Below are 10,421 nucleotides of genomic sequence, written 5' to 3' on the forward strand. Positions count from 1 at the left end.
CCAGGTGCTTGAGCCAGAAACAGGGCCCCCCTGGCAGCCCATTTTGGGACCTAATTGGGTGACACCAACCCTCGTCATGCCCTGTCGATAACTCTATGCAAACACAAGTGGGATCTCTGTCTTGAAGGCTTCTTAACAAGCATTCTCTTCTCCATCTTTTCACCAAGCTCTCTTATTAACTCACTATTGAATAGTGGCTCCTTGTTATCTGCTGGGTTTGGTTCTAAGCCCCCCCCCCCAAGAATATCCACATCCGGATGCGCTCAAGTCCATTGAATTCCTGGCCCAGCAATGAAACCGCCAAAATCAGTTTGTTTGTGGAACTACAACATATTTTTATTAAAATATTTCAAGCCGGATGCTGAATCCATAGAAAACAAAATCTGGAATATGGAGCTGACTTGTAATTTCCCCTGGATTCAGGCCAGAAAATGTGTGGCTTCAGATGATGGAAAGGGAAAAAGAATTGTGTGTTGTGTAATCTGTACACACATATACGCTTCTCTCTCTTGCACACATACTTTTGTGCCAGCGACCCCAGCAAAAATGTAGGTGGCCAAAAAGATATGTGGTTCATTTCCCATGACATGTTTTTTAAAATGACGGATGCTGATATTTATAAATTCTGGTTGAGTTTCAATGCATTCTAGCAGCAACAGGTGAAGGACATTCAACAACCTCTTTCCGCTATACCCCTTGTGATATTAACGCCAAGGCAGGAATAGTGCCTTTGGCAACAAACCAGTGATACAAAGATAGGACAGATTGGCTTCTGGTTCTTTACAGGAATATGGTGGATTGTGCTTTTTAAAACAAACAAAAAACCACAAACCCGATTGGAGGGGAAAACCATTGAAATTGATCAGGTCAGGACACTGTGAGTCTTATGGAAAGAAAATGGGAAGGGGGGAGAGCAGAACACATTTAACCTTTCTCTGCCAAAATCTTAAAAGTTAGCGATTAAATTGTCTGGTAAGCACTGAAGGGCTTGCTAAAGAGTAAGTTGTGGTAGGTAGGGATGGTTAAGAGGAGAAGGAAACTTGTAAAAGTAAATTTGAGAGTCTCATCCCCATTTCAGAGTTACCAGGCATTACTGGACTAGCATTGGTCTTGAAAACTATAGACTATGTCCAAGGAATTAATGAGGTTTTGTGGAATGACCTGCGGAAGAATGAGGACAGTGAAAGAGACAGCATTTTTAAAACAAATTAAAGATGCATCTCTTCTGACAGGCCTACCCAAGTCAATTTAATCATGGACCTTTTTAAATTTGTATACAGCCGCCCTCCACATCCACAGACTTTTTATCCAGGATTAGCATTCCCCGGCGTGAAAAACTAAACATATACAATTCCCATAGATCAACGAGCAATAAAGGGAATTGCTATGGCCATTGCATTTAAGGGACTTGAGCATCCACAGATTTTGGTATCCAGGGGGGTCCTGGAACCAAACCCCAGCAGATACCAAGGGCCCATTCTATTTAAAGGGTATTTATGTAAGTGTTTTTAATGGTTTTAGCATGTTTTTAACCCGTGGTTTTATATGTTTTCTTATTTTTAATTGTGTTTGTGATTTACCAGCTGTACTCCGCCTTGGCTTGAGGAGAGGGGAAGGGAAAAAAAGATGAAAATATTATATTTATTATATATCCCCGCGTCCTATCCCAGTGCTCCAACCACTACACTGGCTCTTTATACAATAAGGCCAGTAAAGTAGAGGAAGGAAAAAGAATGGGGGGATTAATTCATTAATCGGGTGGCAACACAATGTATTCTGAAAAACAGGATGCAGGCAGAAATGAGACAGAACTATGCTTCATGTGATAAAAAACAAACATGAGACAGAGAGTTTATGACGAGTGCAGTAAGTGCCGAAAATCACAGGTAAAAACTGAGGCAACACAAACTGTTGTTACCGCCTCAGAGCACAGGGATCGTGGCGGGACAATAACAACGAATGAAATAAGGCGCATAGTTCATAGTAAAAGTGACCCAAAGAGTACAAACCCACAGGAAGGGCACCAAGATCCCTTGCATACTCTTTTTAGAAGGATCAGACAAGTGAGAAGTTCACAGATGTGCAACAAGGATGATAAGAGGAATGGATTCAGAGGAAGGGCAACAAAGTTGATAAGGATATAACAAGGGCTGTCATAGAAAGTAGGGGACAGTTTGTTCTCTGCGCCCAGAGGGTAGGGCACGGTCTAATTGTTTATGTTACGGAAAACCAGTTCCATTGCACATCAGAAGAAACTCTTGACAGCAAGACCATTTGTATCAATGACAATGGTCCAGAGAGGTCAGGGTTTCTGGTTTCTTCCAAAGGATGGCTGGACAGCTCCCTCTGGGGATGCTCTAGCTGGAGTTCTTGCACTGAGTTTTGCACTGACCTGGAGACCTTGGGTGAGAGGAAACTGGAGTCGCGTTGAGCTTGAATGACTGGAGTCCTTGCGTGAGGTCCTTCATTGAGCTGGCGTCCTTGCGTTGAGTTTTTGCATTGAGTCCTTATATTTAGCTGCAGTTCTTGCACTAGTTTTGCACTGAGCAGAGGTTGACTATATGACCCAATCAGGCACAGCTCTGTGATTCGTATCATAAGGGGACAAAAGTGTCATTTGGAGGCTGACAAATCATGGAAATCAAAAAACCAGAACAACAGCCCCTGTGATGCTCTCAATCAGGGGACAGCCAGTGTCAAACACATCTGCCAAGGAAAAATCCCATGAAGTAGATTGCCTTTGGGATACCATTAGTCAGAAAGACTTGGAATAAGGAAATGAGATTGTATTATATGAGTGTTTTAGCTTTATTTTGTAATATTTTCATTGCCTTTGAATGTTCTATATTTTGCCATGCCTTGCCCCTTGGGGACCAGAAGTATATTTAGATTTTGAATACCCACCACCCAATTTTGGAATACTTAATGTCCTACATTTTGCCGCGCCCTGTCCTCCATTCCAGAAGTATTTAGGATTTTGGATCCCATCCCAGATTTGGAAATTTTATAACATTGGCTCCCCTTGTGGTGATGGGCATCTTTCTGTCATCCTGGACCCATTGTCTTTCATCCTGTTTTACCTTAAGGATTGTTGTGAAGGGTAAAGCAAGGAGAATGAGCCAGTATGTGCTTGTCCCTTGAGACAGGTGAGAGAGAAATGTAATAAATACATAAACTTCCTCTTTAGCACTGATTATGTACCAACGGATCAGTGGACGACGGCTACAATCCTGAATGCCTTTGGGACATTTCCGTTGTTTTGTCTTTGGAGATTCATCACTTGCCAATAAAACCAATCCTCCTTCCGTGAAAGTCTCCAGTCCCAAACTCTCCTTTTGTGTTCAGGTTTTTATTCATGAGCTGTAAACCCTGGAGGCAATCATTAAAATAATTATGCAGCGCTCTGCATTTTTGTCTGTGTGTGTGCGTTTTGGAGAGAAATATTTTCAATACGATCGCTTTGGTGGGTTACAGAGGCATTATGGAGGGACTGGTGAACGTAGTCATGCCGCAGCTTGATGTTGCCAAAAATGCCATAGATTGATTCAACCTTATGACATTTTAATAAAGGAGTTTACTATCTGGAGCTGAAAATCTGCCTTTTCCACATCAAACACCTCAGTATCAAAGAAATAACATGTGTTCATTATAGATGCAGGGTTAAGAGTTGACAGGAGTGTGATTTCACTTTTATTTTCACGTAAACAAACATCTCCATTTCTCCCTCCCCTCATTAAGCATGTCAGTGTAATTTCCATGCACAATAAATGTGCATTCAAATTGTTAAGGCTCTATTGCAAACAAATTGTTTACAGTGGCACCTGGAACCCATTCACACTAACAATGGACTGCATCGCTATTGCAGAATTGATCCACTTTGACACCGCTTAACTGCCATGGACCATCCAGAAAGAACATAGCCCTATTGTCTGTTTTTTTTGCTGGATACATCCAGTCCATGAAAAAGAATTGCAGGAATAATGCATCCAACAAGTGGGGAAAGGCCAGGAGGTCGGACCAAAGGAGCTATTGACAATTTCTGCTGTTTATTGCTATAGGTTATTGCTATTGCCTAACCTGCAAGCATATCCTAATAAATATAAATAAAATGGAAAGACATAGCCCTGTTAGTCTGGAACTCAGTATGCAAAGGGATCTTGACGCACTTCGGACAACTGAAAGAAACCAGCTTCTTAATAAAAATAATAAAACATTAAAGCTTATTTCTAGCCCGCCTTCCAGAGATCAAGGGGGGTCACACTGGGGATATACAATCACACAGCAATAAAATACAATAAAAACATCAGCAATACATCACAGATACTAACACATATCACAGTAAATAACAATAAAACAATTCCAAAACTAGCTTATAGAGCAACAGGAGGGGAGAGGAAGATTATAGGGGGCAATTCGGGGAATGCAAGCTGGAACGACTGTCTTGCCCTTTTTTTTAAAGTCAAGGGAGGGGGTCGAGCGGAGCTCACCGGGAAGCGAGAGATTCCGAGTTAGGGGCCGAGATGGGAAGGCCCTCTGTGCGGTGGAACGCATCTGCATCTGGAACAATCAACATTGCTTCCCAAGGCGATTCTGAGTGTGCGAGGGCAAGATTGTATGGAGAGAGGGGGGTCCTCAATACCCTGGGCCCAAGCCATTTAGGGCTTTATAGGTAAATAAAACCAACACCTTTTATTGTGCCGGAAGCGGAAGGCAGGCCAAGTTGTAGATCTTTACGAACCGGTTATGTGGCTAGCCCTGGAAACCCCAGTAACCGTTTGCTGCCATATTCGGACCAGTTGCAGCTTCCGGGTTGTACAAGGGTGCCCCATGTAGAGCGCATTAAGAAATCCAAACGGAGGTATCAGAGATGTACCACCGTTTCAAGGTCCCTCCGGCCCAGGGGTAGGGTCAAAGCTGCTATCAGCCGGCTGAAACAAGTGCTCCTGACTGTCGCATCCACCTGAGATGAAGGTGGAGCGACGACGTCCAGAAGCACCCCCAGCTTCTGGCTTTCGTAGTCTCAAAGGGCTAGAAGGCCCTTTGCACATTAAATAAAAAACGTGTGCCTTTAGCAGGCATAGTTCACTGACAATATCTAATTAAAGCAAGTGGAAGGAAACTGGCAGCCCGTCCTTAGGGGATTTTGGAAGCTATTTTGCAAGCTGGCTCGTTGGTCTAGGGGTATGAGGCTCGGTTTGGGTCCGGAGGTCCGGGTTCAAAGCCCGGACGAGCCTTGGTGATATTTTTCCCCCTTTAACATTGTTAAAAAATGAAATAAATTCCTCCTTCCTTGGAGGACCCTTTCTCCTCACGTGGCAAAAGGAACAAATTTTTGAAATCCTTGGAGGGGAGGAAAAAATAAAGTAAAATCAAGCAGGCAAGTTTTTGGAACCGGTTTGAATGCAACTCAAAACAGAGAGGGGGAAAAATTGGGGGAGGTTCTCAAATGAGGAAATAAAAAGAATAATAAATAAAAAAGAAGGGCTGTCCGGGATTTAACCGGGACCTCTCGACACTAAGCGAGAGAATCATACCCCTAGACCAACGGCCGCTGATCAAAGGCTTTCTAATCTTCTCGTTTCCATTGCTCGCAAGCAAAGGAATGCGAAAAACGCGGGCTGGCGGGGGCGGAGAAAACTTTCATTTTAAAGAGCGAAGCTGCATTGCAAGCCAGCAGGAATGCATCTGCAAATGTAGGCATCTGGCAGTTTTTTCTTGCAAAGGAGATGGTCTTCAGCAGCATGTTAACTGGCAGAAGAGAAGCTGCATTTTTTTTATTGCCACTAATATTTTTGCCCTTTCTCTATGCTTTTAAAACACCTTTGCTGATGAAGGGGAGCTTCCAATAAGCTTTTGCACACATGCATTTTGTGCATTTTTGTGGATCCAATGAAGAATACTTTTGGTGTGTTTTTTGGGGATGTGTGGTGGTTGTACTTTGATACGTGGCCCACCACACAGCAATACCCTGGGACTGTTTCCTGCAAATGGTCCCTTCCAAATTTCCAAATGGAGTTGAGGCCTGCAGATTCCTCCCATCCTGCCCACACCATTCCCAAAGAACGCTTCCGCCATTGCAACCTCTCATTTCTCTGCAGGCATCTGTATGGTTTTTGTGTGGGATTTCTTTCTTCTGACCTTGGTTACATGCATGCATTTCTTAGCACCTTCAGGTGAATAGTTTTGCAAGATGGGGTTTTTATAAAAATGGTTTTACCGTCTTGCTGCAAGGCAAATTGCTCCTTCCAAGTTCTATTCAGAAGTTCTGGGAAAAATACTTCTGATATACTCGAATAAGATAATAGAAGCACGGCTTAGAAAGCTAAAGAAAAACATGGGGACACAGCTATGAAAATTAAAAAAACGTATTAATATGTGGGATGGTGGAAAAAAACAAAAAAAACAAAAGTAAAATACTATGCAATTTATATGGGAAAACTAGAGAATACGTATAAGCCTTCGAACATAAAAGCCCTTTCCCAAAGCCCTTTGCAATCTCTGAATTCTTAGCCGTGTTATGATTGGAAGGGAAAAGTATTTTTTTAGGTTTTCCTGGGGTGTCGTTTTGCATTTGTGACAACAGGCTCCTTCGAAACGAGACCTGGTGTGTACAGGCAAATACAATTCCCAGAATCCCATAGCCTTGGGCATGGCCGTTTAACGCAGCTTCAAAGCGGATATTCCGCAGGAAGGATATCTCCTTCTCAAGTTATTTCTATATTTTTCATCATTTATGTTATGATTTCCTATCTGTAGTATTTTCATTACTTTTTGACTTGACCACAATCACCCGTCCTTACTCTTTGGAACATACGTGTACTGTGTCGCATCCTCGTCGCTACTTGATTTGTCTCCGCTCTCACCACTTGACACCTTCTGCCCTCATCATAAGCTTGCCCACCGCTTGGCACACTGATTTTATCGGCGCTCCGCACTCCCTACGGCGCCGCACGCGTCACTTGACTATACTAACACTCAAACACACCCACACACCTACAACCGTATGCCCCAGTTCAGTAGATTGGCCAAGTAACGGGGGTAACAACTAACGCGCTTAACCAGTGTCGCATAATATATGTTCACACCCAGCTTATGGCAACAGTTCTGCTCCCAAGTAGCACTTTGTCGACATATGAAACAGTTACCACGATTATCCTCACCGTAACTAGTCCCACTAATGTATGGCCTAGTGAACTGGTCTTGCACCACTGGTTTTGACAACCAATGGATTGTGCTTGCCCCAGGGTTTGCGAATCTTCACCGTATTGGCAAACCCACCTTGAGTGTATATTGTCAAGCAACCCGCACACTTTCCCATCAGCTCCGAGGGCCTATGGCCCACAGTGGCAACCCACGCTGATTCAGCAAATCCACCCTACTTTCACAATTGTTCTTACCTAATACTATTGACACATAATGGAAAGCCCCATCGGTACATGCTGGTCTCACCAATACTTAACTGCCGGCTTCCCACGCCACTCAGGGGCTCACGTAATCAACCTCTTGTCCCTCGTATACTTTTATAACGTGCATCCAAAAACTACAATAACTTCTAATACAGATCCAACTCAGGGCCAACACTAAAGCGGGCCCAGCGCACAGGAGCAATTTTCTTCCTTGCGTAGTATTTTTGATGTGTCCTAACTACTCCCGCGGTCGGCCTCGCGACCGCAGCACCAGCTACCCAAAGTTTGTGTTTCCCTTTTTTTCCTTTTTTCAAAGGGATCTGCTCTGGCCCCTGCCCCTACGCCACCTGGGCCAAACATCTAAATGCGCAACCTTGCCTACTTTCACTCTCCGACCTCTGGCCAAATCCCCAAGGCTCGACCTACATGGATGCCCCTACCCCCTACGTACTATACAGGCGCCGCCTGAACAGAATGAACAGACTGGGAGCCAGCGCATGAACTCTACCCAAATGGACTGCAACAGGGAGAAAGCTAAGGTACTGGCGCATAGACAGAAAAAATTAGATGCATAGATATAGGATTGGGGACACTGGCTTAACAAGATGACATGTGCAAGGATCTAGGAGTTCCATTAGAACACAAGTTGAACATGAGTCAAACAGTGTGATGTGGCAGCTAAAAGGCCAATGCGATTCTAGGCTGCATCAATAGAAGTATGTAGAGCTTCTGCAGACTTCCGTCTAGTCTTCTCAGATGCATTTAGATGCATTCACTAAATGCATCAGGCAAGAGACTGAAGTCTGAAAACTCATGCTGCCAACTTCTTTCCTTCAGTTAGTCTTAAAGGTGCTACAAACTCTCTCTCATTACCGCTTCTACCGACTAAGACTGATATGCTTGACTTCTGACCTCACAGAAGTTATATGTGTCTAGACTTGAAGTTCATGTGGCCATGTGCCACTCTATTCTGCTTTGGTCAGGCCTCACCTGGAATGTCATGTCCAGTTATGGGCACCACATTATGAGAAGCATGTTGAGAAGCTGAAGCATGTCCAAAGAAGGGTGACCAAAATGGTGAAGGGCCTGGAAACCATGCCTTATGAAGACAGACTTAGGGAGCTGGGTATGTTCAGCCTGGAGAACAGAAGGTTAATAAGTGATATGATAGCCCTGTTTAAGTATTTGAAGGCATTTTCTAATGAGGCTGGAGCAAGCTTGTTTTCTGCTGCTCCAGAGAATAGGATCCAGAGCAATGGATACAAGCCCCAGGAAAAGAGATTCCACCTCAACATTGGGAAGAATCTCCTGACAGTAAGAGTGGAACACACTCCTTCCTCAGAGAGTGGTGGGGTCTCCTTCTTTGGAGGTCTTTTAGCAGAGGCTGGATGGCCATCTGTTGGGGGTGTGATTGTGTATTCCTGCATGGCAGGTTGTTGGACTGGATGGCCCTTGTGGTCTCTTCCAAGTGTAGGATTCTATGGTTCCATGAGAGAAACTGGGAAAATTTTCAAGCAGCTGAAAAAGTGGGATGTCAGAATATTAAGTGGGATGGCCCCTGTCAAACTGGGACAGTTGGAGGGAATGTGTGTTGATGGGGGGAGCAGGGAAGAGAAGGAAAGAGAAGAGATAACGATGACCTTCTTTTAATGCAAAAGCACACAAGCAGTAAGAGAGTGCACACATGTCTGGAAAGAGATGTTGAAAAAGCACCCGCAGAATTTCTCTGTAATCAGAGGACTGGGCCTTCGTCCTCCAAACAAATTACTGATGTTCGTACTTCCTGAGTAAATAGTATCCTATAAATATTTATGCCTCCTATGTGGTCTTGTGAGTCAGGGAGAAGAACGCAGGTCCTACAGATGGGAAGGAAGCCTTTGATTGATCCCAGCAGCCGGATGCTGTTTGGGGGTCGAGGGAAACATCCGTATGGTCCAGACGTGTGAAAATGAGCCAAAACGGAGGGATGGGAAGAGGAAAAGGGCGGGGGGGGGGGGTTGTTCTTTCAAATAAAGCCAGATCAAAAGCCATCTTTTTGGACATTTGGGTAAACACGAACAACCCCCTGGAAGTGAAATCCCCACTTGAACTTCCAGGGATTGAACCTTTTTTTAAAAATGGTTTTCTGCACAGTGGACCTTTTATTTAAGATGTTGGAGGGGGAAAATTTCCCCCCATCAAAAATGGATGCTTTGCGGATTACCTGGGTGTGTTTGTGGGATGAAGTCACCTCTGCCGAGATCGGATCATTTGCATTTCCAGGAAATTTCAAATGCAGAGCAAATATGGGACACATGAGAATGTCTTTCCCCTTCTTTTCCATTTCTCTTTTGAAGAAATCCATTCAGCGCCATTGACAGACTGGGAATCCAAAGTGTTGTGTTTGCTCTGGGGATCTCACCCTCTTTGTGAATAAAAGGCATGTGTTTTGTGAACCAGAACTGAGTGTTAGGATAGGGTGAATCAATACATGACCATGGAGACATAGACTATTTGCATATTTCCTCCCCAGTTCCCAGGAGTATTCTTTGCATATCGTTTGCATGCCCATTGTGGATGGCACAGCTGGTGGAGAAAGCTCCATAGCATTGGAAATGTAGATGAAGATGGACTAGTTGTTCTGATCCTTTGCCCTGGATGCACAACATCACACATCCACACTGCATGTTAACACACTTGAATTGAAGCTCACCCTAGAAGATTTGGAGAGATCAAAGTTTTCTGAGCAAGAAGACATGCCAGAATGACTTAAGGAATGGCAAACAACAGAATCCAGATGGCTCAAGCAAGTCAGCCAAGTCATGTGCTAAAGGGAAATGGAAAAGGGACAGATGGGAGCTGAAGCCATTTTGACTCTAGCCAATACATCCCGGGGCATAAATTTCATCTTGAATGGAAATGGAATCAGAGCACTTTTCCAGCCCCATGTCCTCCAGATGTGTGGACTATAATTCCTGTTGTCCTTGTCAGCATGATGTAGATGTAGATTGATGGCACTATATAAATAAACATTAA

Source organism: Sceloporus undulatus, chromosome 3, assembly GCF_019175285.1.
Source record: "Sceloporus undulatus isolate JIND9_A2432 ecotype Alabama chromosome 3, SceUnd_v1.1, whole genome shotgun sequence".
NCBI classification, from domain to species: domain Eukaryota; kingdom Metazoa; phylum Chordata; class Lepidosauria; order Squamata; family Phrynosomatidae; genus Sceloporus; species Sceloporus undulatus.